This window comes from Bacillus rossius, unplaced genomic scaffold, assembly GCF_032445375.1.
Source record: "Bacillus rossius redtenbacheri isolate Brsri unplaced genomic scaffold, Brsri_v3 Brsri_v3_scf89, whole genome shotgun sequence".
Classification (NCBI taxonomy): Eukaryota; Metazoa; Arthropoda; class Insecta; order Phasmatodea; family Bacillidae; genus Bacillus; species Bacillus rossius.
This window is the reverse complement of record NW_026963129.1, coordinates 59,100-82,083: the sequence shown is the minus strand read 5'-3', so window position 1 is coordinate 82,083 and position 22,984 is coordinate 59,100. Positions and strand designations below refer to the sequence as shown.

General features: G+C 52.4%; 27 non-coding genes across 27 annotated transcripts; 15 read left to right on the top strand and 12 right to left on the bottom strand.

The window, feature by feature from the left end:
• The first annotated feature begins 148 nt into the window (after positions 1-148).
• LOC134545931 (U1 spliceosomal RNA) lies at positions 149-311 on the top strand. The gene has a single exon (XR_010078924.1). It is a non-coding gene; the product is annotated as a U1 spliceosomal RNA (small nuclear RNA).
• A 300-nt stretch (positions 312-611) lies between these two features.
• Positions 612-731, bottom strand: LOC134545864 (U5 spliceosomal RNA). The gene has a single exon (XR_010078859.1). It is a non-coding gene; the product is annotated as a U5 spliceosomal RNA (small nuclear RNA).
• Positions 732-1,274: 543 nt separating this feature from the next.
• LOC134545930 (U1 spliceosomal RNA) lies at positions 1,275-1,437 on the top strand. The gene has a single exon (XR_010078923.1). It is a non-coding gene; the product is annotated as a U1 spliceosomal RNA (small nuclear RNA).
• A 299-nt stretch (positions 1,438-1,736) lies between these two features.
• On the bottom strand, positions 1,737-1,856 carry LOC134545863 (U5 spliceosomal RNA). Its single transcript, XR_010078858.1, has one exon. It is a non-coding gene; the product is annotated as a U5 spliceosomal RNA (small nuclear RNA).
• A 543-nt stretch (positions 1,857-2,399) lies between these two features.
• On the top strand, positions 2,400-2,562 carry LOC134545929 (U1 spliceosomal RNA). The gene has a single exon (XR_010078922.1). It is a non-coding gene; the product is annotated as a U1 spliceosomal RNA (small nuclear RNA).
• A 299-nt stretch (positions 2,563-2,861) lies between these two features.
• Positions 2,862-2,981, bottom strand: LOC134545862 (U5 spliceosomal RNA). The gene has a single exon (XR_010078857.1). It is a non-coding gene; the product is annotated as a U5 spliceosomal RNA (small nuclear RNA).
• A 543-nt stretch (positions 2,982-3,524) lies between these two features.
• Positions 3,525-3,687, top strand: LOC134545928 (U1 spliceosomal RNA). The gene has a single exon (XR_010078921.1). It is a non-coding gene; the product is annotated as a U1 spliceosomal RNA (small nuclear RNA).
• Positions 3,688-3,986: 299 nt separating this feature from the next.
• LOC134545861 (U5 spliceosomal RNA) lies at positions 3,987-4,106 on the bottom strand. Its single transcript, XR_010078856.1, has one exon. It is a non-coding gene; the product is annotated as a U5 spliceosomal RNA (small nuclear RNA).
• Positions 4,107-4,649: 543 nt separating this feature from the next.
• On the top strand, positions 4,650-4,812 carry LOC134545927 (U1 spliceosomal RNA). The gene has a single exon (XR_010078920.1). It is a non-coding gene; the product is annotated as a U1 spliceosomal RNA (small nuclear RNA).
• A 299-nt stretch (positions 4,813-5,111) lies between these two features.
• LOC134545860 (U5 spliceosomal RNA) lies at positions 5,112-5,231 on the bottom strand. The gene has a single exon (XR_010078855.1). It is a non-coding gene; the product is annotated as a U5 spliceosomal RNA (small nuclear RNA).
• A 543-nt stretch (positions 5,232-5,774) lies between these two features.
• LOC134545926 (U1 spliceosomal RNA) lies at positions 5,775-5,937 on the top strand. Its single transcript, XR_010078919.1, has one exon. It is a non-coding gene; the product is annotated as a U1 spliceosomal RNA (small nuclear RNA).
• Positions 5,938-6,237: 300 nt separating this feature from the next.
• Positions 6,238-6,357, bottom strand: LOC134545857 (U5 spliceosomal RNA). The gene has a single exon (XR_010078853.1). It is a non-coding gene; the product is annotated as a U5 spliceosomal RNA (small nuclear RNA).
• Positions 6,358-6,900: 543 nt separating this feature from the next.
• LOC134545925 (U1 spliceosomal RNA) lies at positions 6,901-7,063 on the top strand. Its single transcript, XR_010078918.1, has one exon. It is a non-coding gene; the product is annotated as a U1 spliceosomal RNA (small nuclear RNA).
• Positions 7,064-9,421: 2,358 nt separating this feature from the next.
• LOC134545924 (U1 spliceosomal RNA) lies at positions 9,422-9,584 on the top strand. The gene has a single exon (XR_010078917.1). It is a non-coding gene; the product is annotated as a U1 spliceosomal RNA (small nuclear RNA).
• A 299-nt stretch (positions 9,585-9,883) lies between these two features.
• Positions 9,884-10,003, bottom strand: LOC134545856 (U5 spliceosomal RNA). The gene has a single exon (XR_010078852.1). It is a non-coding gene; the product is annotated as a U5 spliceosomal RNA (small nuclear RNA).
• A 543-nt stretch (positions 10,004-10,546) lies between these two features.
• LOC134545922 (U1 spliceosomal RNA) lies at positions 10,547-10,709 on the top strand. Its single transcript, XR_010078915.1, has one exon. It is a non-coding gene; the product is annotated as a U1 spliceosomal RNA (small nuclear RNA).
• A 299-nt stretch (positions 10,710-11,008) lies between these two features.
• On the bottom strand, positions 11,009-11,128 carry LOC134545855 (U5 spliceosomal RNA). The gene has a single exon (XR_010078851.1). It is a non-coding gene; the product is annotated as a U5 spliceosomal RNA (small nuclear RNA).
• Positions 11,129-11,671: 543 nt separating this feature from the next.
• On the top strand, positions 11,672-11,834 carry LOC134545921 (U1 spliceosomal RNA). The gene has a single exon (XR_010078914.1). It is a non-coding gene; the product is annotated as a U1 spliceosomal RNA (small nuclear RNA).
• A 299-nt stretch (positions 11,835-12,133) lies between these two features.
• On the bottom strand, positions 12,134-12,253 carry LOC134545854 (U5 spliceosomal RNA). The gene has a single exon (XR_010078850.1). It is a non-coding gene; the product is annotated as a U5 spliceosomal RNA (small nuclear RNA).
• Positions 12,254-12,796: 543 nt separating this feature from the next.
• Positions 12,797-12,959, top strand: LOC134545920 (U1 spliceosomal RNA). Its single transcript, XR_010078913.1, has one exon. It is a non-coding gene; the product is annotated as a U1 spliceosomal RNA (small nuclear RNA).
• A 299-nt stretch (positions 12,960-13,258) lies between these two features.
• LOC134545853 (U5 spliceosomal RNA) lies at positions 13,259-13,378 on the bottom strand. The gene has a single exon (XR_010078849.1). It is a non-coding gene; the product is annotated as a U5 spliceosomal RNA (small nuclear RNA).
• Positions 13,379-13,921: 543 nt separating this feature from the next.
• Positions 13,922-14,084, top strand: LOC134545919 (U1 spliceosomal RNA). The gene has a single exon (XR_010078912.1). It is a non-coding gene; the product is annotated as a U1 spliceosomal RNA (small nuclear RNA).
• A 299-nt stretch (positions 14,085-14,383) lies between these two features.
• On the bottom strand, positions 14,384-14,503 carry LOC134545852 (U5 spliceosomal RNA). Its single transcript, XR_010078847.1, has one exon. It is a non-coding gene; the product is annotated as a U5 spliceosomal RNA (small nuclear RNA).
• Positions 14,504-15,046: 543 nt separating this feature from the next.
• LOC134545918 (U1 spliceosomal RNA) lies at positions 15,047-15,209 on the top strand. Its single transcript, XR_010078911.1, has one exon. It is a non-coding gene; the product is annotated as a U1 spliceosomal RNA (small nuclear RNA).
• Positions 15,210-15,508: 299 nt separating this feature from the next.
• Positions 15,509-15,628, bottom strand: LOC134545851 (U5 spliceosomal RNA). Its single transcript, XR_010078846.1, has one exon. It is a non-coding gene; the product is annotated as a U5 spliceosomal RNA (small nuclear RNA).
• Positions 15,629-16,171: 543 nt separating this feature from the next.
• On the top strand, positions 16,172-16,334 carry LOC134545917 (U1 spliceosomal RNA). Its single transcript, XR_010078910.1, has one exon. It is a non-coding gene; the product is annotated as a U1 spliceosomal RNA (small nuclear RNA).
• A 6,342-nt stretch (positions 16,335-22,676) lies between these two features.
• Positions 22,677-22,839, top strand: LOC134545916 (U1 spliceosomal RNA). The gene has a single exon (XR_010078909.1). It is a non-coding gene; the product is annotated as a U1 spliceosomal RNA (small nuclear RNA).
• The last annotated feature ends 145 nt before the right edge of the window (positions 22,840-22,984 follow it).

Here is a 22,984-nt window from a genome sequence, read left to right as displayed (position 1 = left end):
GTGTACTGTCATGTAGTGTGATGAACTGGCACGGGAGTGTTATGTCTGGGGAAAGAGCTGTTTCGGAGGTAGAAGTACATAACCTCAAAACACGTTGATGAGGTGGTCCGAGCTCCAAGTGAAATAGAAAAGCGAAACACTGCGCAGCATACTTACCTGGCGTAGGGGCTACCCTGATCAAGCAGGGGGTTCCCCCAGGGTGAGGCTCTTCCCTTGCACTTCGGTTGAGCTGACCTCTGCGATTACCCCAAATGTGGGTAACTCGGGCGCGTAATTTTTGGTAGTCGGGACTGCGTTCGCGCTGTCCCGGTGAAAAAATTTCAACTTAGTAGTTGTGAAGTAGTGTTAAGAATTATGTACAGTGAAGTGTAATTTTTTTTTTTTTTTTTCATCTGTGTATGGTATGTAATGCATTCGTAGGTCTCAAGTTTACGGTGCCTTGGCGAACAACCCCACCGTCTTGAAAGTGCGGAAGGAAGGTACGTAATTGTGCATGGTAATAGTTGAAAAAAGAAAAAAAAAATTCCCATGAACGATACTTGTCCAATTCGATTTTTCAGATTTCCCCCTCCCCGCCTCACCCCCGGGCCCAGTGGTTTAACGGTAACCGGCCCAGTGTGTAAACACTGGGCACAACAAAAAATTGTTTAAAGACTCATCAAATGTTCCCCTCCACGGAAATCTTTAGTAAAAGGCGAAAGATTTATGCGTTTGAAGGGAAACCAGAGCACGGTTGAAACTTTGAAAATCCGGACTATATAGGAAAAATGTGCGGACCACCACTAATGGTGAAAATAGCGTACGGTCGTGCAGCCTGAAGCCGCGAATCGTCCGAAAATCGCCTCGTGGGACACGGCACTCGATATTTCGTGAAACCCTAGGTATGTTGCTAATGGAAAAAAGTTCCCCTCTCGACTGTGCCGTGGTGCCCGCCTTTTTGCCGAGGCGGACGCGACGACCCGAGTGCCGCCACGCGGCAAACGGTGTAACCAAGTGCCGCCACGCGGCAAACGGGGTAACCAAATGCACGCGGCGGTCGACCGTCGCCGTGGGTACAGAAACAAAGGAAACGAGGTGCGAGTAGAAACGGGCAGTTGTAGGAAGAAATTGTATTTGCATTGTTGGTGTGTACTGTCATGTAGTGTGATGAACTGGCACGGGAGTGTTATGTCTGGGGAAAGAGCTGTTTCGGAGGTAGAAGTACATAACCTCAAAACACGTTGATGAGGTGGTCCGAGCTCCAAGTGAAATAGAAAAGCGAAACACTGCGCAGCATACTTACCTGGCGTAGGGGCTACCCTGATCAAGCAGGGGGTTCCCCCAGGGTGAGGCTCTTCCCTTGCACTTCGGTTGAGCTGACCTCTGCGATTACCCCAAATGTGGGTAACTCGGGCGCGTAATTTTTGGTAGTCGGGACTGCGTTCGCGCTGTCCCGGTGAAAAAATTTCAACTTAGTAGTTGTGAAGTAGTGTTAAGAATTATGTACAGTGAAGTGTAATTTTTTTTTTTTTTTTCATCTGTGTATGGTATGTAATGCATTCGTAGGTCTCAAGTTTACGGTGCCTTGGCGAACAACCCCACCGTCTTGAAAGTGCGGAAGGAAGGTACGTAATTGTGCATGGTAATAGTTGAAAAAAGAAAAAAAAAATTCCCATGAACGATACTTGTCCAATTCGATTTTTCAGATTTCCCCCTCCCCGCCTCACCCCCGGGCCCAGTGGTTTAACGGTAACCGGCCCAGTGTGTAAACACTGGGCACAACAAAAAATTGTTTAAAGACTCATCAAATGTTCCCCTCCACGGAAATCTTTAGTAAAAGGCGAAAGATTTATGCGTTTGAAGGGAAACCAGAGCACGGTTGAAACTTTGAAAATCCGGACTATATAGGAAAAATGTGCGGACCACCACTAATGGTGAAAATAGCGTACGGTCGTGCAGCCTGAAGCCGCGAATCGTCCGAAAATCGCCTCGTGGGACACGGCACTCGATATTTCGTGAAACCCTAGGTATGTTGCTAATGGAAAAAAGTTCCCCTCTCGACTGTGCCGTGGTGCCCGCCTTTTTGCCGAGGCGGACGCGACGACCCGAGTGCCGCCACGCGGCAAACGGTGTAACCAAGTGCCGCCACGCGGCAAACGGGGTAACCAAATGCACGCGGCGGTCGACCGTCGCCGTGGGTACAGAAACAAAGGAAACGAGGTGCGAGTAGAAACGGGCAGTTGTAGGAAGAAATTGTATTTGCATTGTTGGTGTGTACTGTCATGTAGTGTGATGAACTGGCACGGGAGTGTTATGTCTGGGGAAAGAGCTGTTTCGGAGGTAGAAGTACATAACCTCAAAACACGTTGATGAGGTGGTCCGAGCTCCAAGTGAAATAGAAAAGCGAAACACTGCGCAGCATACTTACCTGGCGTAGGGGCTACCCTGATCAAGCAGGGGGTTCCCCCAGGGTGAGGCTCTTCCCTTGCACTTCGGTTGAGCTGACCTCTGCGATTACCCCAAATGTGGGTAACTCGGGCGCGTAATTTTTGGTAGTCGGGACTGCGTTCGCGCTGTCCCGGTGAAAAAATTTCAACTTAGTAGTTGTGAAGTAGTGTTAAGAATTATGTACAGTGAAGTGTAATTTTTTTTTTTTTTTTCATCTGTGTATGGTATGTAATGCATTCGTAGGTCTCAAGTTTACGGTGCCTTGGCGAACAACCCCACCGTCTTGAAAGTGCGGAAGGAAGGTACGTAATTGTGCATGGTAATAGTTGAAAAAAGAAAAAAAAAATTCCCATGAACGATACTTGTCCAATTCGATTTTTCAGATTTCCCCCTCCCCGCCTCACCCCCGGGCCCAGTGGTTTAACGGTAACCGGCCCAGTGTGTAAACACTGGGCACAACAAAAAATTGTTTAAAGACTCATCAAATGTTCCCCTCCACGGAAATCTTTAGTAAAAGGCGAAAGATTTATGCGTTTGAAGGGAAACCAGAGCACGGTTGAAACTTTGAAAATCCGGACTATATAGGAAAAATGTGCGGACCACCACTAATGGTGAAAATAGCGTACGGTCGTGCAGCCTGAAGCCGCGAATCGTCCGAAAATCGCCTCGTGGGACACGGCACTCGATATTTCGTGAAACCCTAGGTATGTTGCTAATGGAAAAAAGTTCCCCTCTCGACTGTGCCGTGGTGCCCGCCTTTTTGCCGAGGCGGACGCGACGACCCGAGTGCCGCCACGCGGCAAACGGTGTAACCAAGTGCCGCCACGCGGCAAACGGGGTAACCAAATGCACGCGGCGGTCGACCGTCGCCGTGGGTACAGAAACAAAGGAAACGAGGTGCGAGTAGAAACGGGCAGTTGTAGGAAGAAATTGTATTTGCATTGTTGGTGTGTACTGTCATGTAGTGTGATGAACTGGCACGGGAGTGTTATGTCTGGGGAAAGAGCTGTTTCGGAGGTAGAAGTACATAACCTCAAAACACGTTGATGAGGTGGTCCGAGCTCCAAGTGAAATAGAAAAGCGAAACACTGCGCAGCATACTTACCTGGCGTAGGGGCTACCCTGATCAAGCAGGGGGTTCCCCCAGGGTGAGGCTCTTCCCTTGCACTTCGGTTGAGCTGACCTCTGCGATTACCCCAAATGTGGGTAACTCGGGCGCGTAATTTTTGGTAGTCGGGACTGCGTTCGCGCTGTCCCGGTGAAAAAATTTCAACTTAGTAGTTGTGAAGTAGTGTTAAGAATTATGTACAGTGAAGTGTAATTTTTTTTTTTTTTTTCATCTGTGTATGGTATGTAATGCATTCGTAGGTCTCAAGTTTACGGTGCCTTGGCGAACAACCCCACCGTCTTGAAAGTGCGGAAGGAAGGTACGTAATTGTGCATGGTAATAGTTGAAAAAAGAAAAAAAAAATTCCCATGAACGATACTTGTCCAATTCGATTTTTCAGATTTCCCCCTCCCCGCCTCACCCCCGGGCCCAGTGGTTTAACGGTAACCGGCCCAGTGTGTAAACACTGGGCACAACAAAAAATTGTTTAAAGACTCATCAAATGTTCCCCTCCACGGAAATCTTTAGTAAAAGGCGAAAGATTTATGCGTTTGAAGGGAAACCAGAGCACGGTTGAAACTTTGAAAATCCGGACTATATAGGAAAAATGTGCGGACCACCACTAATGGTGAAAATAGCGTACGGTCGTGCAGCCTGAAGCCGCGAATCGTCCGAAAATCGCCTCGTGGGACACGGCACTCGATATTTCGTGAAACCCTAGGTATGTTGCTAATGGAAAAAAGTTCCCCTCTCGACTGTGCCGTGGTGCCCGCCTTTTTGCCGAGGCGGACGCGACGACCCGAGTGCCGCCACGCGGCAAACGGTGTAACCAAGTGCCGCCACGCGGCAAACGGGGTAACCAAATGCACGCGGCGGTCGACCGTCGCCGTGGGTACAGAAACAAAGGAAACGAGGTGCGAGTAGAAACGGGCAGTTGTAGGAAGAAATTGTATTTGCATTGTTGGTGTGTACTGTCATGTAGTGTGATGAACTGGCACGGGAGTGTTATGTCTGGGGAAAGAGCTGTTTCGGAGGTAGAAGTACATAACCTCAAAACACGTTGATGAGGTGGTCCGAGCTCCAAGTGAAATAGAAAAGCGAAACACTGCGCAGCATACTTACCTGGCGTAGGGGCTACCCTGATCAAGCAGGGGGTTCCCCCAGGGTGAGGCTCTTCCCTTGCACTTCGGTTGAGCTGACCTCTGCGATTACCCCAAATGTGGGTAACTCGGGCGCGTAATTTTTGGTAGTCGGGACTGCGTTCGCGCTGTCCCGGTGAAAAAATTTCAACTTAGTAGTTGTGAAGTAGTGTTAAGAATTATGTACAGTGAAGTGTAATTTTTTTTTTTTTTTTCATCTGTGTATGGTATGTAATGCATTCGTAGGTCTCAAGTTTACGGTGCCTTGGCGAACAACCCCACCGTCTTGAAAGTGCGGAAGGAAGGTACGTAATTGTGCATGGTAATAGTTGAAAAAAGAAAAAAAAAATTCCCATGAACGATACTTGTCCAATTCGATTTTTCAGATTTCCCCCTCCCCGCCTCACCCCCGGGCCCAGTGGTTTAACGGTAACCGGCCCAGTGTGTAAACACTGGGCACAACAAAAAATTGTTTAAAGACTCATCAAATGTTCCCCTCCACGGAAATCTTTAGTAAAAGGCGAAAGATTTATGCGTTTGAAGGGAAACCAGAGCACGGTTGAAACTTTGAAAATCCGGACTATATAGGAAAAATGTGCGGACCACCACTAATGGTGAAAATAGCGTACGGTCGTGCAGCCTGAAGCCGCGAATCGTCCGAAAATCGCCTCGTGGGACACGGCACTCGATATTTCGTGAAACCCTAGGTATGTTGCTAATGGAAAAAAGTTCCCCTCTCGACTGTGCCGTGGTGCCCGCCTTTTTGCCGAGGCGGACGCGACGACCCGAGTGCCGCCACGCGGCAAACGGTGTAACCAAGTGCCGCCACGCGGCAAACGGGGTAACCAAATGCACGCGGCGGTCGACCGTCGCCGTGGGTACAGAAACAAAGGAAACGAGGTGCGAGTAGAAACGGGCAGTTGTAGGAAGAAATTGTATTTGCATTGTTGGTGTGTACTGTCATGTAGTGTGATGAACTGGCACGGGAGTGTTATGTCTGGGGAAAGAGCTGTTTCGGAGGTAGAAGTACATAACCTCAAAACACGTTGATGAGGTGGTCCGAGCTCCAAGTGAAATAGAAAAGCGAAACACTGCGCAGCATACTTACCTGGCGTAGGGGCTACCCTGATCAAGCAGGGGGTTCCCCCAGGGTGAGGCTCTTCCCTTGCACTTCGGTTGAGCTGACCTCTGCGATTACCCCAAATGTGGGTAACTCGGGCGCGTAATTTTTGGTAGTCGGGACTGCGTTCGCGCTGTCCCGGTGAAAAAATTTCAACTTAGTAGTTGTGAAGTAGTGTTAAGAATTATGTACAGTGAAGTGTAATTTTTTTTTTTTTTTTCATCTGTGTATGGTATGTAATGCATTCGTAGGTCTCAAGTTTACGGTGCCTTGGCGAACAACCCCACCGTCTTGAAAGTGCGGAAGGAAGGTACGTAATTGTGCATGGTAATAGTTGAAAAAAGAAAAAAAAAAATTCCCATGAACGATACTTGTCCAATTCGATTTTTCAGATTTCCCCCTCCCCGCCTCACCCCCGGGCCCAGTGGTTTAACGGTAACCGGCCCAGTGTGTAAACACTGGGCACAACAAAAAATTGTTTAAAGACTCATCAAATGTTCCCCTCCACGGAAATCTTTAGTAAAAGGCGAAAGATTTATGCGTTTGAAGGGAAACCAGAGCACGGTTGAAACTTTGAAAATCCGGACTATATAGGAAAAATGTGCGGACCACCACTAATGGTGAAAATAGCGTACGGTCGTGCAGCCTGAAGCCGCGAATCGTCCGAAAATCGCCTCGTGGGACACGGCACTCGATATTTCGTGAAACCCTAGGTATGTTGCTAATGGAAAAAAGTTCCCCTCTCGACTGTGCCGTGGTGCCCGCCTTTTTGCCGAGGCGGACGCGACGACCCGAGTGCCGCCACGCGGCAAACGGTGTAACCAAGTGCCGCCACGCGGCAAACGGGGTAACCAAATGCACGCGGCGGTCGACCGTCGCCGTGGGTACAGAAACAAAGGAAACGAGGTGCGAGTAGAAACGGGCAGTTGTAGGAAGAAATTGTATTTGCATTGTTGGTGTGTACTGTCATGTAGTGTGATGAACTGGCACGGGAGTGTTATGTCTGGGGAAAGAGCTGTTTCGGAGGTAGAAGTACATAACCTCAAAACACGTTGATGAGGTGGTCCGAGCTCCAAGTGAAATAGAAAAGCGAAACACTGCGCAGCATACTTACCTGGCGTAGGGGCTACCCTGATCAAGCAGGGGGTTCCCCCAGGGTGAGGCTCTTCCCTTGCACTTCGGTTGAGCTGACCTCTGCGATTACCCCAAATGTGGGTAACTCGGGCGCGTAATTTTTGGTAGTCGGGACTGCGTTCGCGCTGTCCCGGTGAAAAAATTTCAACTTAGTAGTTGTGAAGTAGTGTTAAGAATTATGTACAGTGAAGTGTAATTTTTTTTTTTTTTTTCATCTGTGTATGGTATGTAATGCATTCGTAGGTCTCAAGTTTACGGTGCCTTGGCGAACAACCCCACCGTCTTGAAAGTGCGGAAGGAAGGTACGTAATTGTGCATGGTAATAGTTGAAAAAAGAAAAAAAAAATTCCCATGAACGATACTTGTCCAATTCGATTTTTCAGATTTCCCCCTCCCCGCCTCACCCCCGGGCCCAGTGGTTTAACGGTAACCGGCCCAGTGTGTAAACACTGGGCACAACAAAAAATTGTTTAAAGACTCATCAAATGTTCCCCTCCACGGAAATCTTTAGTTTTTTTTTTTTTTTTTTTTTTTTTTTTTTTTTTTTTTTTTTTTTTTTTTTTTTTTTTTTTTTTTTTTTTTTTTTTTTTTTTTTTTTTTTTTTTTTTTTTTTTTTTTTTTTAATAAGTGGGGCCCCTAGGGGCCCACACACAAAAACATCATTTAATACATAAAGATACATACAAGGCAGTGGACAAGAACACTGTACAGAACATAAACACAAAGATGAAGAACATGACGATGCTGCTGGACCCCGCCAACACGGAGGTTCTTGAAGGTCCCGGCTACTTGTTGGGTGGAGGGGGGGTGAGGGACTGCTGGGGGTGAAGAGATGCTGATCCAGGAGCCGCGCAGCTGATGGAGGCCGCGCGGAGAAAACGGCGATGCTGATGACGATGGGAAGAAGACGGAGTGGCGATGTAGATGGTGAACTATGGTGGCGGGTCCGCGGAGGCTACCGGTGGACGTGGAGGTCTACGCCGTCATCTACCGGGCCCACCGGCCGCCGGGACGTCGTCAGCGTCGTCGTCGGAGTCGTCGCGTAAGTGGTCAGTCGAAAAGAGCGGTCGTCGTGGGTGGGGTGCAGGAGGCAGCGGCTCCGCAAGTTGAAGGATGAGGGGGTTGTCGCTGCGTCGGCATCGGCGTAGGAAGTAAGTTGTCATGGAGCGAAGGAGAGGGTGAAGGTGGGGCAGGCCGGAGTCTGCCAGGAGAGTCAGCCTGGAGGTGGCGCGGGGGAGTCCGAGAAGGAGACGAATCCCCAGGAAGTAGGTGCGGGTAATGGGGCGAAGGTTGAAACGGGATGAATGAACCCACACGGGGGATGCGTAGGTGAAGCGTGGGATGACGTAGGAATGAAATGCGGTGATGCGAACCGGGAGGGGGGTGCCAGATGAGGGTCGCAGTATCGGTGCCAGCTGCGCCAAGACCGCCCTGGATTGAGTCTTCATGGAAGCAAGGTGCGGGATGAAAGTGAAGGTACTGTCCAGGGTCACCCCCAGATAGCGGACCTCGGGTGACCAGGGGATGGCAGTGCTGGAAACTCGTGGGGGGTGGTCCTGGCGTGGGTGGATGCGTGAGAAGAGAATGGATTGGGTCTTCGAGCAGTTCAGCCCGATGCCGTGCGCGAGGAACTGAGTAGAGAGTGATGTGAGCCCGCGGCTCAGGCGGTCGCCGAGCATCCGCTCGGAGACGGAGGAAGCGAGGAGGCAAGTGTCATCGGCGTACTGAACCAGGTGAGTGCCAGGTGGTGGTTGCAGGTCGGCGATGTGAAGGGTGAAGAGAAGGGGTGAAAGGATGGCGCCCTGGGGGACGCCGGCCATGATGTGACGGGGGTCGGAGAGTTCGCCCTCCACCCGAACCCGGAAGGTACGACCCCCCAGGAACGAGCAGATGAGGCGTATGAGATGAGGTGGAAGAAAGATTTATGCGTTTGAAGGGAAACCAGAGCACGGTTGAAACTTTGAAAATCCGGACTATATAGGAAAAATGTGCGGACCACCACTAATGGTGAAAATAGCGTACGGTCGTGCAGCCTGAAGCCGCGAATCGTCCGAAAATCGCCTCGTGGGACACGGCACTCGATATTTCGTGAAACCCTAGGTATGTTGCTAATGGAAAAAAGTTCCCCTCTCGACTGTGCCGTGGTGCCCGCCTTTTTGCCGAGGCGGACGCGACGACCCGAGTGCCGCCACGCGGCAAACGGTGTAACCAAGTGCCGCCACGCGGCAAACGGGGTAACCAAATGCACGCGGCGGTCGACCGTCGCCGTGGGTACAGAAACAAAGGAAACGAGGTGCGAGTAGAAACGGGCAGTTGTAGGAAGAAATTGTATTTGCATTGTTGGTGTGTACTGTCATGTAGTGTGATGAACTGGCACGGGAGTGTTATGTCTGGGGAAAGAGCTGTTTCGGAGGTAGAAGTACATAACCTCAAAACACGTTGATGAGGTGGTCCGAGCTCCAAGTGAAATAGAAAAGCGAAACACTGCGCAGCATACTTACCTGGCGTAGGGGCTACCCTGATCAAGCAGGGGGTTCCCCCAGGGTGAGGCTCTTCCCTTGCACTTCGGTTGAGCTGACCTCTGCGATTACCCCAAATGTGGGTAACTCGGGCGCGTAATTTTTGGTAGTCGGGACTGCGTTCGCGCTGTCCCGGTGAAAAAATTTCAACTTAGTAGTTGTGAAGTAGTGTTAAGAATTATGTACAGTGAAGTGTAATTTTTTTTTTTTTTTTCATCTGTGTATGGTATGTAATGCATTCGTAGGTCTCAAGTTTACGGTGCCTTGGCGAACAACCCCACCGTCTTGAAAGTGCGGAAGGAAGGTACGTAATTGTGCATGGTAATAGTTGAAAAAAGAAAAAAAAAATTCCCATGAACGATACTTGTCCAATTCGATTTTTCAGATTTCCCCCTCCCCGCCTCACCCCCGGGCCCAGTGGTTTAACGGTAACCGGCCCAGTGTGTAAACACTGGGCACAACAAAAAATTGTTTAAAGACTCATCAAATGTTCCCCTCCACGGAAATCTTTAGTAAAAGGCGAAAGATTTATGCGTTTGAAGGGAAACCAGAGCACGGTTGAAACTTTGAAAATCCGGACTATATAGGAAAAATGTGCGGACCACCACTAATGGTGAAAATAGCGTACGGTCGTGCAGCCTGAAGCCGCGAATCGTCCGAAAATCGCCTCGTGGGACACGGCACTCGATATTTCGTGAAACCCTAGGTATGTTGCTAATGGAAAAAAGTTCCCCTCTCGACTGTGCCGTGGTGCCCGCCTTTTTGCCGAGGCGGACGCGACGACCCGAGTGCCGCCACGCGGCAAACGGTGTAACCAAGTGCCGCCACGCGGCAAACGGGGTAACCAAATGCACGCGGCGGTCGACCGTCGCCGTGGGTACAGAAACAAAGGAAACGAGGTGCGAGTAGAAACGGGCAGTTGTAGGAAGAAATTGTATTTGCATTGTTGGTGTGTACTGTCATGTAGTGTGATGAACTGGCACGGGAGTGTTATGTCTGGGGAAAGAGCTGTTTCGGAGGTAGAAGTACATAACCTCAAAACACGTTGATGAGGTGGTCCGAGCTCCAAGTGAAATAGAAAAGCGAAACACTGCGCAGCATACTTACCTGGCGTAGGGGCTACCCTGATCAAGCAGGGGGTTCCCCCAGGGTGAGGCTCTTCCCTTGCACTTCGGTTGAGCTGACCTCTGCGATTACCCCAAATGTGGGTAACTCGGGCGCGTAATTTTTGGTAGTCGGGACTGCGTTCGCGCTGTCCCGGTGAAAAAATTTCAACTTAGTAGTTGTGAAGTAGTGTTAAGAATTATGTACAGTGAAGTGTAATTTTTTTTTTTTTTTTCATCTGTGTATGGTATGTAATGCATTCGTAGGTCTCAAGTTTACGGTGCCTTGGCGAACAACCCCACCGTCTTGAAAGTGCGGAAGGAAGGTACGTAATTGTGCATGGTAATAGTTGAAAAAAGAAAAAAAAAATTCCCATGAACGATACTTGTCCAATTCGATTTTTCAGATTTCCCCCTCCCCGCCTCACCCCCGGGCCCAGTGGTTTAACGGTAACCGGCCCAGTGTGTAAACACTGGGCACAACAAAAAATTGTTTAAAGACTCATCAAATGTTCCCCTCCACGGAAATCTTTAGTAAAAGGCGAAAGATTTATGCGTTTGAAGGGAAACCAGAGCACGGTTGAAACTTTGAAAATCCGGACTATATAGGAAAAATGTGCGGACCACCACTAATGGTGAAAATAGCGTACGGTCGTGCAGCCTGAAGCCGCGAATCGTCCGAAAATCGCCTCGTGGGACACGGCACTCGATATTTCGTGAAACCCTAGGTATGTTGCTAATGGAAAAAAGTTCCCCTCTCGACTGTGCCGTGGTGCCCGCCTTTTTGCCGAGGCGGACGCGACGACCCGAGTGCCGCCACGCGGCAAACGGTGTAACCAAGTGCCGCCACGCGGCAAACGGGGTAACCAAATGCACGCGGCGGTCGACCGTCGCCGTGGGTACAGAAACAAAGGAAACGAGGTGCGAGTAGAAACGGGCAGTTGTAGGAAGAAATTGTATTTGCATTGTTGGTGTGTACTGTCATGTAGTGTGATGAACTGGCACGGGAGTGTTATGTCTGGGGAAAGAGCTGTTTCGGAGGTAGAAGTACATAACCTCAAAACACGTTGATGAGGTGGTCCGAGCTCCAAGTGAAATAGAAAAGCGAAACACTGCGCAGCATACTTACCTGGCGTAGGGGCTACCCTGATCAAGCAGGGGGTTCCCCCAGGGTGAGGCTCTTCCCTTGCACTTCGGTTGAGCTGACCTCTGCGATTACCCCAAATGTGGGTAACTCGGGCGCGTAATTTTTGGTAGTCGGGACTGCGTTCGCGCTGTCCCGGTGAAAAAATTTCAACTTAGTAGTTGTGAAGTAGTGTTAAGAATTATGTACAGTGAAGTGTAATTTTTTTTTTTTTTTTCATCTGTGTATGGTATGTAATGCATTCGTAGGTCTCAAGTTTACGGTGCCTTGGCGAACAACCCCACCGTCTTGAAAGTGCGGAAGGAAGGTACGTAATTGTGCATGGTAATAGTTGAAAAAAGAAAAAAAAAATTCCCATGAACGATACTTGTCCAATTCGATTTTTCAGATTTCCCCCTCCCCGCCTCACCCCCGGGCCCAGTGGTTTAACGGTAACCGGCCCAGTGTGTAAACACTGGGCACAACAAAAAATTGTTTAAAGACTCATCAAATGTTCCCCTCCACGGAAATCTTTAGTAAAAGGCGAAAGATTTATGCGTTTGAAGGGAAACCAGAGCACGGTTGAAACTTTGAAAATCCGGACTATATAGGAAAAATGTGCGGACCACCACTAATGGTGAAAATAGCGTACGGTCGTGCAGCCTGAAGCCGCGAATCGTCCGAAAATCGCCTCGTGGGACACGGCACTCGATATTTCGTGAAACCCTAGGTATGTTGCTAATGGAAAAAAGTTCCCCTCTCGACTGTGCCGTGGTGCCCGCCTTTTTGCCGAGGCGGACGCGACGACCCGAGTGCCGCCACGCGGCAAACGGTGTAACCAAGTGCCGCCACGCGGCAAACGGGGTAACCAAATGCACGCGGCGGTCGACCGTCGCCGTGGGTACAGAAACAAAGGAAACGAGGTGCGAGTAGAAACGGGCAGTTGTAGGAAGAAATTGTATTTGCATTGTTGGTGTGTACTGTCATGTAGTGTGATGAACTGGCACGGGAGTGTTATGTCTGGGGAAAGAGCTGTTTCGGAGGTAGAAGTACATAACCTCAAAACACGTTGATGAGGTGGTCCGAGCTCCAAGTGAAATAGAAAAGCGAAACACTGCGCAGCATACTTACCTGGCGTAGGGGCTACCCTGATCAAGCAGGGGGTTCCCCCAGGGTGAGGCTCTTCCCTTGCACTTCGGTTGAGCTGACCTCTGCGATTACCCCAAATGTGGGTAACTCGGGCGCGTAATTTTTGGTAGTCGGGACTGCGTTCGCGCTGTCCCGGTGAAAAAATTTCAACTTAGTAGTTGTGAAGTAGTGTTAAGAATTATGTACAGTGAAGTGTAATTTTTTTTTTTTTTTTCATCTGTGTATGGTATGTAATGCATTCGTAGGTCTCAAGTTTACGGTGCCTTGGCGAACAACCCCACCGTCTTGAAAGTGCGGAAGGAAGGTACGTAATTGTGCATGGTAATAGTTGAAAAAAGAAAAAAAAAATTCCCATGAACGATACTTGTCCAATTCGATTTTTCAGATTTCCCCCTCCCCGCCTCACCCCCGGGCCCAGTGGTTTAACGGTAACCGGCCCAGTGTGTAAACACTGGGCACAACAAAAAATTGTTTAAAGACTCATCAAATGTTCCCCTCCACGGAAATCTTTAGTAAAAGGCGAAAGATTTATGCGTTTGAAGGGAAACCAGAGCACGGTTGAAACTTTGAAAATCCGGACTATATAGGAAAAATGTGCGGACCACCACTAATGGTGAAAATAGCGTACGGTCGTGCAGCCTGAAGCCGCGAATCGTCCGAAAATCGCCTCGTGGGACACGGCACTCGATATTTCGTGAAACCCTAGGTATGTTGCTAATGGAAAAAAGTTCCCCTCTCGACTGTGCCGTGGTGCCCGCCTTTTTGCCGAGGCGGACGCGACGACCCGAGTGCCGCCACGCGGCAAACGGTGTAACCAAGTGCCGCCACGCGGCAAACGGGGTAACCAAATGCACGCGGCGGTCGACCGTCGCCGTGGGTACAGAAACAAAGGAAACGAGGTGCGAGTAGAAACGGGCAGTTGTAGGAAGAAATTGTATTTGCATTGTTGGTGTGTACTGTCATGTAGTGTGATGAACTGGCACGGGAGTGTTATGTCTGGGGAAAGAGCTGTTTCGGAGGTAGAAGTACATAACCTCAAAACACGTTGATGAGGTGGTCCGAGCTCCAAGTGAAATAGAAAAGCGAAACACTGCGCAGCATACTTACCTGGCGTAGGGGCTACCCTGATCAAGCAGGGGGTTCCCCCAGGGTGAGGCTCTTCCCTTGCACTTCGGTTGAGCTGACCTCTGCGATTACCCCAAATGTGGGTAACTCGGGCGCGTAATTTTTGGTAGTCGGGACTGCGTTCGCGCTGTCCCGGTGAAAAAATTTCAACTTAGTAGTTGTGAAGTAGTGTTAAGAATTATGTACAGTGAAGTGTAATTTTTTTTTTTTTTTTCATCTGTGTATGGTATGTAATGCATTCGTAGGTCTCAAGTTTACGGTGCCTTGGCGAACAACCCCACCGTCTTGAAAGTGCGGAAGGAAGGTACGTAATTGTGCATGGTAATAGTTGAAAAAAGAAAAAAAAAATTCCCATGAACGATACTTGTCCAATTCGATTTTTCAGATTTCCCCCTCCCCGCCTCACCCCCGGGCCCAGTGGTTTAACGGTAACCGGCCCAGTGTGTAAACACTGGGCACAACAAAAAATTGTTTAAAGACTCATCAAATGTTCCCCTCCACGGAAATCTTTAGTAAAAGGCGAAAGATTTATGCGTTTGAAGGGAAACCAGAGCACGGTTGAAACTTTGAAAATCCGGACTATATAGGAAAAATGTGCGGACCACCACTAATGGTGAAAATAGCGTACGGTCGTGCAGCCTGAAGCCGCGAATCGTCCGAAAATCGCCTCGTGGGACACGGCACTCGATATTTCGTGAAACCCTAGGTATGTTGCTAATGGAAAAAAGTTCCCCTCTCGACTGTGCCGTGGTGCCCGCCTTTTTGCCGAGGCGGACGCGACGACCCGAGTGCCGCCACGCGGCAAACGGTGTAACCAAGTGCCGCCACGCGGCAAACGGGGTAACCAAATGCACGCGGCGGTCGACCGTCGCCGTGGGTACAGAAACAAAGGAAACGAGGTGCGAGTAGAAACGGGCAGTTGTAGGAAGAAATTGTATTTGCATTGTTGGTGTGTACTGTCATGTAGTGTGATGAACTGGCACGGGAGTGTTATGTCTGGGGAAAGAGCTGTTTCGGAGGTAGAAGTACATAACCTCAAAACACGTTGATGAGGTGGTCCGAGCTCCAAGTGAAATAGAAAAGCGAAACACTGCGCAGCATACTTACCTGGCGTAGGGGCTACCCTGATCAAGCAGGGGGTTCCCCCAGGGTGAGGCTCTTCCCTTGCACTTCGGTTGAGCTGACCTCTGCGATTACCCCAAATGTGGGTAACTCGGGCGCGTAATTTTTGGTAGTCGGGACTGCGTTCGCGCTGTCCCGGTGAAAAAATTTCAACTTAGTAGTTGTGAAGTAGTGTTAAGAATTATGTACAGTGAAGTGTAATTTTTTTTTTTTTTTTCATCTGTGTATGGTATGTAATGCATTCGTAGGTCTCAAGTTTACGGTGCCTTGGCGAACAACCCCACCGTCTTGAAAGTGCGGAAGGAAGGTACGTAATTGTGCATGGTAATAGTTGAAAAAAGAAAAAAAAAATTCCCATGAACGATACTTGTCCAATTCGATTTTTCAGATTTCCCCCTCCCCGCCTCACCCCCGGGCCCAGTGGTTTAACGGTAACCGGCCCAGTGTGTAAACACTGGGCACAACAAAAAATTGTTTAAAGACTCATCAAATGTTCCCCTCCACGGAAATCTTTAGTAAAAGGCGAAAGATTTATGCGTTTGAAGGGAAACCAGAGCACGGTTGAAACTTTGAAAATCCGGACTATATAGGAAAAATGTGCGGACCACCACTAATGGTGAAAATAGCGTACGGTCGTGCAGCCTGAAGCCGCGAATCGTCCGAAAATCGCCTCGTGGGACACGGCACTCGATATTTCGTGAAACCCTAGGTATGTTGCTAATGGAAAAAAGTTCCCCTCTCGACTGTGCCGTGGTGCCCGCCTTTTTGCCGAGGCGGACGCGACGACCCGAGTGCCGCCACGCGGCAAACGGTGTAACCAAGTGCCGCCACGCGGCAAACGGGGTAACCAAATGCACGCGGCGGTCGACCGTCGCCGTGGGTACAGAAACAAAGGAAACGAGGTGCGAGTAGAAACGGGCAGTTGTAGGAAGAAATTGTATTTGCATTGTTGGTGTGTACTGTCATGTAGTGTGATGAACTGGCACGGGAGTGTTATGTCTGGGGAAAGAGCTGTTTCGGAGGTAGAAGTACATAACCTCAAAACACGTTGATGAGGTGGTCCGAGCTCCAAGTGAAATAGAAAAGCGAAACACTGCGCAGCATACTTACCTGGCGTAGGGGCTACCCTGATCAAGCAGGGGGTTCCCCCAGGGTGAGGCTCTTCCCTTGCACTTCGGTTGAGCTGACCTCTGCGATTACCCCAAATGTGGGTAACTCGGGCGCGTAATTTTTGGTAGTCGGGACTGCGTTCGCGCTGTCCCGGTGAAAAAATTTCAACTTAGTAGTTGTGAAGTAGTGTTAAGAATTATGTACAGTGAAGTGTAATTTTTTTTTTTTTTTTCATCTGTGTATGGTATGTAATGCATTCGTAGGTCTCAAGTTTACGGTGCCTTGGCGAACAACCCCACCGTCTTGAAAGTGCGGAAGGAAGGTACGTAATTGTGCATGGTAATAGTTGAAAAAAGAAAAAAAAAATTCCCATGAACGATACTTGTCCAATTCGATTTTTCAGATTTCCCCCTCCCCGCCTCACCCCCGGGCCCAGTGGTTTAACGGTAACCGGCCCAGTGTGTAAACACTGGGCACAACAAAAAATTGTTTAAAGACTCATCAAATGTTCCCCTCCACGGAAATCTTTAGTTTTTTTTTTTTTTTTTTTTTTTTTTAACAAAGGGAACTCCCACTGAAGGGAGTTACCCACCAAAAAATTCATCTTTAATATAAAAAGCGGATACAGGTGAACACAAATAAAATAAAACACAACATAGAACACGAATACATGGCCACAAGGGCGAATGGTGACAATCTTTATTCAACACTGACGAAACGGGGCCCCTCCGACGATACCGTCCTAGAGGTCCAGCTGCTTGTTGGGCGGCGAATCTTCTGTGGGCTGCCGGGGGCGACTCGGGGCGCAGAAGGTGCCGGGCCGCAGATGAAGACGGTCCGGAGCAGTGGCGATGGTAGGCAGTAGTTCACTGAGAGCAGAGATCGTGATGGGATGATGCCTGGTAACATTCCTCAGAGCCAACCGTGGACGTGGTGATCACCGTCGTCAGCTGCCGGGCCCACCAGCCGCGACTGCACCAGCGTCAACGTCATCGGGGTCAGGGCGTCTCAAATGATCGTAGGTAAAGAGCGGTCGGCGGGGGTGAGGGGCGTCAGGCAGGGGCTCTGCAAGGAGTCGGATCAGGGGGTTGTCAGAACGCCGGCAGTGGCGGAGGAACTTCTTAGTCACCTTGCAGAGCAGCTCGTGTAAGTGCGGGAGCCCAGTCTGGTCCAGGAGGGTCTGCCGTAAGGTGGCGCGAGGGAGACCGAGCAGGAGGCGGGCACCGAGAAAGTAGGACCGGGCGATCGGACGGAGGTTGTACAGAGAGGAGTGGACCCAAGCCGGGCACGCGTAGAGGAAGTGGGGAAGAACGAAGGAACGGTAGGCAGTCACACGAACGTCGAGAGGGGTGCCGGATGTCGGTCTGAGTACGGTGGCCAGCTGAGCCATGACGGCACGGGACTTGGTGCGGATGGAGTCGAGGTGCGGCAGAAAAGTAAAGGTATTGTCTAGGGTGACCCCCAGATAACGGATGCGAGGCGACCAGGGGATGGCTACGGCGGAGATGACTGGCGGGTGGTCGTGGTGTGGATGAAGTCGGGAGAAGAGGATGGATCGTGATTTAGAGTGATTGAGCCCGATGCCATGCGCGAGGAACTGATTGTTGAGGGAAGTGAGGCCGCGGCCGAGACGGTCGCAGAGCAGCCGCTCGGAAACTGAAGAGGCCAGGAGACAGGTATCATCGGCGTACTGGACAAGATAGGTGCCGGGAGGGGGCTTGAGATCAGAGATGTGGAGGGTAAAAAGTAGCGGTGAGAGAATGGCGCCCTGGGGGACGCCGGCGGAGATGGGGCGGGGGCCGGAGAGGACCCCCTCCACCCGAACCCGGAAGGTGCGACCCTCCAGGAAGGAGCAGAGGAGGCGGACGAGATGAGATGAGAGGTCGGTGGCAGAGAGGCGCTGGAGGAGCTGGGCATGCGGAACGGAATCGAAAGCACGGGCGAGGTCAAGAAGCACCATGCCCGTGTGTTGCCGCCTGGCGAATCCCTGGACCACCAGGTGCTCCACACGGGCAATGGCGTGGGTCGTCGAGTGGCGGGGGCGGAAACCGAACTGGTGGCGGGGTAGAAGGTCCAGGGTGGTGACTTGAAAGAGGAGACGGCGGTGGATCGCCCGTTCCGCGACCTTGGACAGAATAGGAAGAAGCGAGATGGGCCGAAAAGATGAAGGGAGAGACGGGGGCTTGCCAGGTTTGGGGATGGGTGAGACGATGGCGGTTTTCCAGGGGGTGGGGAAGTGGCAGAGGAGGAACATTGCGTTGAAAAGACGGGTCAGAAACACAAGGGCCTTGCGAGGTAGGGCACGGAGCACGGGGGAGGGCAGAGAGTCGTGGCCAGGAGCAGAACGGGGCCGAAGGCGGGCGAGCAGGGTGCGGACCTCGGAAGGCGTGACGAGCGGCAGGGGGAAGGTGGCCGGAAGGGGGGGCAAAGTGACGTGGCGAGACAGGAGGCGGGCCCCGTCCTCGTCGTCCGAAGACTCGGAGGACAGGGAAGGGCCGGGTGCGGATGCGAAGGTGGTCGCCAGGTAGGCGGCCACCGCCTCGGATCGCTCCGAGGCCGTTTCCGCCACACCCGTGGGGGTGGTCAGCGGGGGGATGGTGGTAGGAACCGAGCGGAGACGACGGACGTGAGACCAGAGGGAGCCGGAGCAAGCAGAGAGGGATTGGAGATGCCGAGTCTCCAGACGGGCCCTCCACTCCGCGACCAATCGCCGGCAGCGCCCCCGCAGCACCAGGTACACCCGCCGGTGCAGCAGGGAACGACTAGCCTGCCAGAGGACGCGGAAGCGGTTGCGCAAGGACAAGGCGTCCCGGAGGTAAGGCGGAAATGGGTCGACAAGGGGACGGGGGGGAACCAGAGGTATGTTGGCAGAGGCGGCCGCGGAAATGGCGTCGGTCAGCGAGAGAACGTTGGCGTCAAGGCGGGCAGGGGTATCGAACGGAACAGACAGGTCAATGGCAGCGGAGAGGGAACGCTGAAAACCGCCCCAGTCGGCCTTGGGAAAATCGAAGCGGGGGAGGTGGGGGTTAGAATGGGGGTGAAAGTGAAGTGTGGCAAGAACAGGCAAGTGGTCGGAGGTGCCGGAGGCGATGGTGGTGAGATCCGAGAGAATGGGGAGGGGCGTGGACAGTGCAAAGTCGATGATGCTGGGTTGCCGGTTGAGCTGGGCCGGAAAAAATGTCGGGGTCGGAGGGGCATAAAGAGAGAGAGGAGTACGCCGAAGGAGTTGCCGGAGGGAGCTGCCCCGCCGGTTTGCGGCGGCACAGCCCCAGAAGGGATGGGTGGCGTTGAAGTCCCCGGCCAGCACGACGTGGGCGTCGAGCCGACCGAGGGCGACAACGTCGGCCGTGGGAAAGGCGAACTGAGGGGGGAGGTACAAGGATACCAAGGTCAGGGAGTACGGGAGGCCGTGCAAGCGCACAGCAACCGCCTCGGCCGCGGGGGAAGAAGGGATGCGACGGCGATGATGTGAAATGGTGTTGCGGACGAGTAACGCCACCCCCCCGCCCCGACCATCGCGATCGGCACGGTGGACCGCATACCCGGGGACCAGGACGGGGGCAGAGGGGGAGAGCCAGGTCTCAGAAAGGAACACGACGTCGGGCGATCGCTCGTGGAGCAGGTGCAAAAGGTCGTGGAGCTTAGGGAGGAGGGAAAAGACGTTCCAGATGAGGACACTAAGGGGAGGGGCGGGATCCATCGAAGAAATTCAGAAGGGCCTGGAGGAGCACTTCGAACTTCTCGGTGGAGGTGCGGGCTCGGGAGAGTGCCGTCAGGACAGTCCGGATGAGCGGGAGGTACTGTCGGATGAATGAAATGAAGTCGTGAATGAGGGATGAAAGCGACGAGCAGTCTGAGTCGGAGGCAAGCGGTCGAGAGTCAGAAGAAGGAGCGGAAGGAGGAGGGTGCGAGGTGGCAGAGGGGGGAACAACCGGTACAACGGGGGGAGGGCGTGCCCAAGCATTGGTGGAGAGAGCAGGAAACGTCTTGGGATCGGACAGGGACGGGACAGAGGGCCCGGTCCCCACGGCAGTCGTCGTGGCGTCAGTGAGTCGTTGAGGGTGTCGGCGCAGGTAAGCCTGAATCACGCGACAGTCAGTGGAAGTAGCGAAGTGGGCCCCGTCACAGAGCGTGCAGCGTCGGGTAGTCGAGGTGCAGTCCCGAGACCAGTGGGGCCCAGCGCACTTGAAACAGGCGAGGTCCCGGTGGCATCGGGAGGACGGGTGTCCAGGCCGCTGGCAGCGGTAGCACTGAGGTACGCGCCCCGAGCCGCGGTATTTCTCAACTGCCACCACCCAGCAGCCCAATGTCTTCAACTTCAGGAAGGGGGCTGCCTCACCCAGACCGGATGTAGTGACCAGGAAAGGCCGGGTCGTTGAAGTAGGAGAGGTGCGCATGGCCACCACAGATGCCACAGGTAGGTGCAGGTCGAGCAGGGACTGGGTGACCTCGTCAGCCGTCGTGGAGAGAGGGAGTTTCTTGATCACAACTCGATCGGCACGCTCGTCGGGGCGGAGATGGGTGTAGGGTTTATATCCGAGGCGTTGGAGTTCGTCAAATAGGAGCTGGTGGTCCTGAGGGTTGCTGGTATAAAAGGAGGTGCGGTCATTGACGGAGGTGACAGAGAGAGGACCGGAGAGGAGAGACTGAAAACGTTGTGCAGTGGCGAAGGGGCCGGCTGTGGGCGTGAGAAGGCAGGCGATCGGAGGCATGCGAGGCGTGCGAGGAGTGGAGGTAGGCGGGCGAGGCGCCGCCGAGGAGGAGGCACGAGGCTGCGAGGCTGGAGGGCGGGGTGGAGCACGAGATGAGCTGGGACTCGTCGAAGAGGGGCCCGGGAGAGTGGTGAAGGGCACAGGAGGAGGTTGCGTGTCGGGCCGGTGCCGTTTAGCATGCTGCTTGCGGCGGGGCTTGGCAGTCAAGGGTCGGTCCGAGGAGGCAGCCCCAGCGCCGTCGTCGGTGTCGGTATCCGGTAGACTGAGGAGACTGTCGTAGCGGTTGCTGGTAGGGACGGCATCGTCGGAGGAGTGCTGGTCGGGGTGGGCGCGCTTGACGGTCTTCGTGGGAACGATGAAGCCGGTGTCCATGGGAGTAGCAGTCGCAGCAGGAGGAACGGCGGCAGGCGGTGAGTCGGTCGGCAACAGCGGAAGAGAAGGCGCAGGAGACATGATCGGTGAAGTGATGCAGGCCGTGGTGGTAGTAGTAGTCACAGTTGGTGGTGTTGGAGCAGAGGTAGTCGTAGGCAGAGCGAGGATGGTGGAGACGTCCAGGCCGTGAAGATGTTTCGTCTCGCTGACCTTAATGCAAACAGTCTGGGTGCGCAGCCCGGCCGGCGCGGGGGAGGGAGGCGGAGCCACCCCCCCGACCCCAGCAGCGCCCGCCTCCCCAGACCCGACTTGCATGGTCTCCAAGCGCTGGCGATGCGGTCCACAGTATTGTCGTGGCTGGGGTGGCCGATTGTCAGTAGTCATCTCATCGCCAGAACCGGCCTCGGCCGAGGGCCTCGGACCAAAGTCGTCCCCGCCCTGGTTCGGCGTCATCGGGAGAGAGTCCATTCCAAACTCTCCCCTCGGCCTCCCCAATAGGCTACAACTTGGTTGCCGGGAGTCACAAGAAGTGGCCTCGGCCGATGGCCTCTGACCGAGGTCGCCCCCGCCCTGGTTTGGCTTCATCGGGAGGGAGTCCATTCCAAACTCCCCCCTCAGCCGCCCCAATAGGCCGCGACTCGGTGGCGCACAGCACTCACAAGAAGAAGATCTAGGATCTAAGAACTAGATCTACACAAGAGCACTCCTGGTGGTCGACTCAGGAACTAGCAGCAGCAGGTCTCGGCGGCTCGCTGAAATTGCTGAAAGGAAACCAGTTAGTTAATGGCCAAAAGTGCTCAGATTTGCTTCAAAAAGCTTTTAAAAAATTCCCCTGAACAGTTTGATGCCTTTGAAGGGAAACCAGAGCACGGTTGAAACTTTGAAAATCCGGACTATATAGGAAAAATGTGCGGACCACCACTAATGGTGAAAATAGCGTACGGTCGTGCAGCCTGAAGCCGCGAATCGTCCGAAAATCGCCTCGTGGGACACGGCACTCGATATTTCGTGAAACCCTAGGTATGTTGCTAATGGAAAAAAGTTCCCCTCTCGACTGTGCCGTGGTGCCCGCCTTTTTGCCGAGGCGGACGCGACGACCCGAGTGCCGCCACGCGGCAAACGGTGTAACCAAGTGCCGCCACGCGGCAAACGGGGTAACCAAATGCACGCGGCGGTCGACCGTCGCCGTGGGTACAGAAACAAAGGAAACGAGGTGCGAGTAGAAACGGGCAGTTGTAGGAAGAAATTGTATTTGCATTGTTGGTGTGTACTGTCATGTAGTGTGATGAACTGGCACGGGAGTGTTATGTCTGGGGAAAGAGCTGTTTCGGAGGTAGAAGTACATAACCTCAAAACACGTTGATGAGGTGGTCCGAGCTCCAAGTGAAATAGAAAAGCGAAACACTGCGCAGCATACTTACCTGGCGTAGGGGCTACCCTGATCAAGCAGGGGGTTCCCCCAGGGTGAGGCTCTTCCCTTGCACTTCGGTTGAGCTGACCTCTGCGATTACCCCAAATGTGGGTAACTCGGGCGCGTAATTTTTGGTAGTCGGGACTGCGTTCGCGCTGTCCCGGTGAAAAAATTTCAACTTAGTAGTTGTGAAGTAGTGTTAAGAATTATGTACAGTGAAGTGTAATTTTTTTTTTTTTTTTCATCTGTGTATGGTATGTAATGCATTCGTAGGTCTCAAGTTTACGGTGCCTTGGCGAACAACCCCACC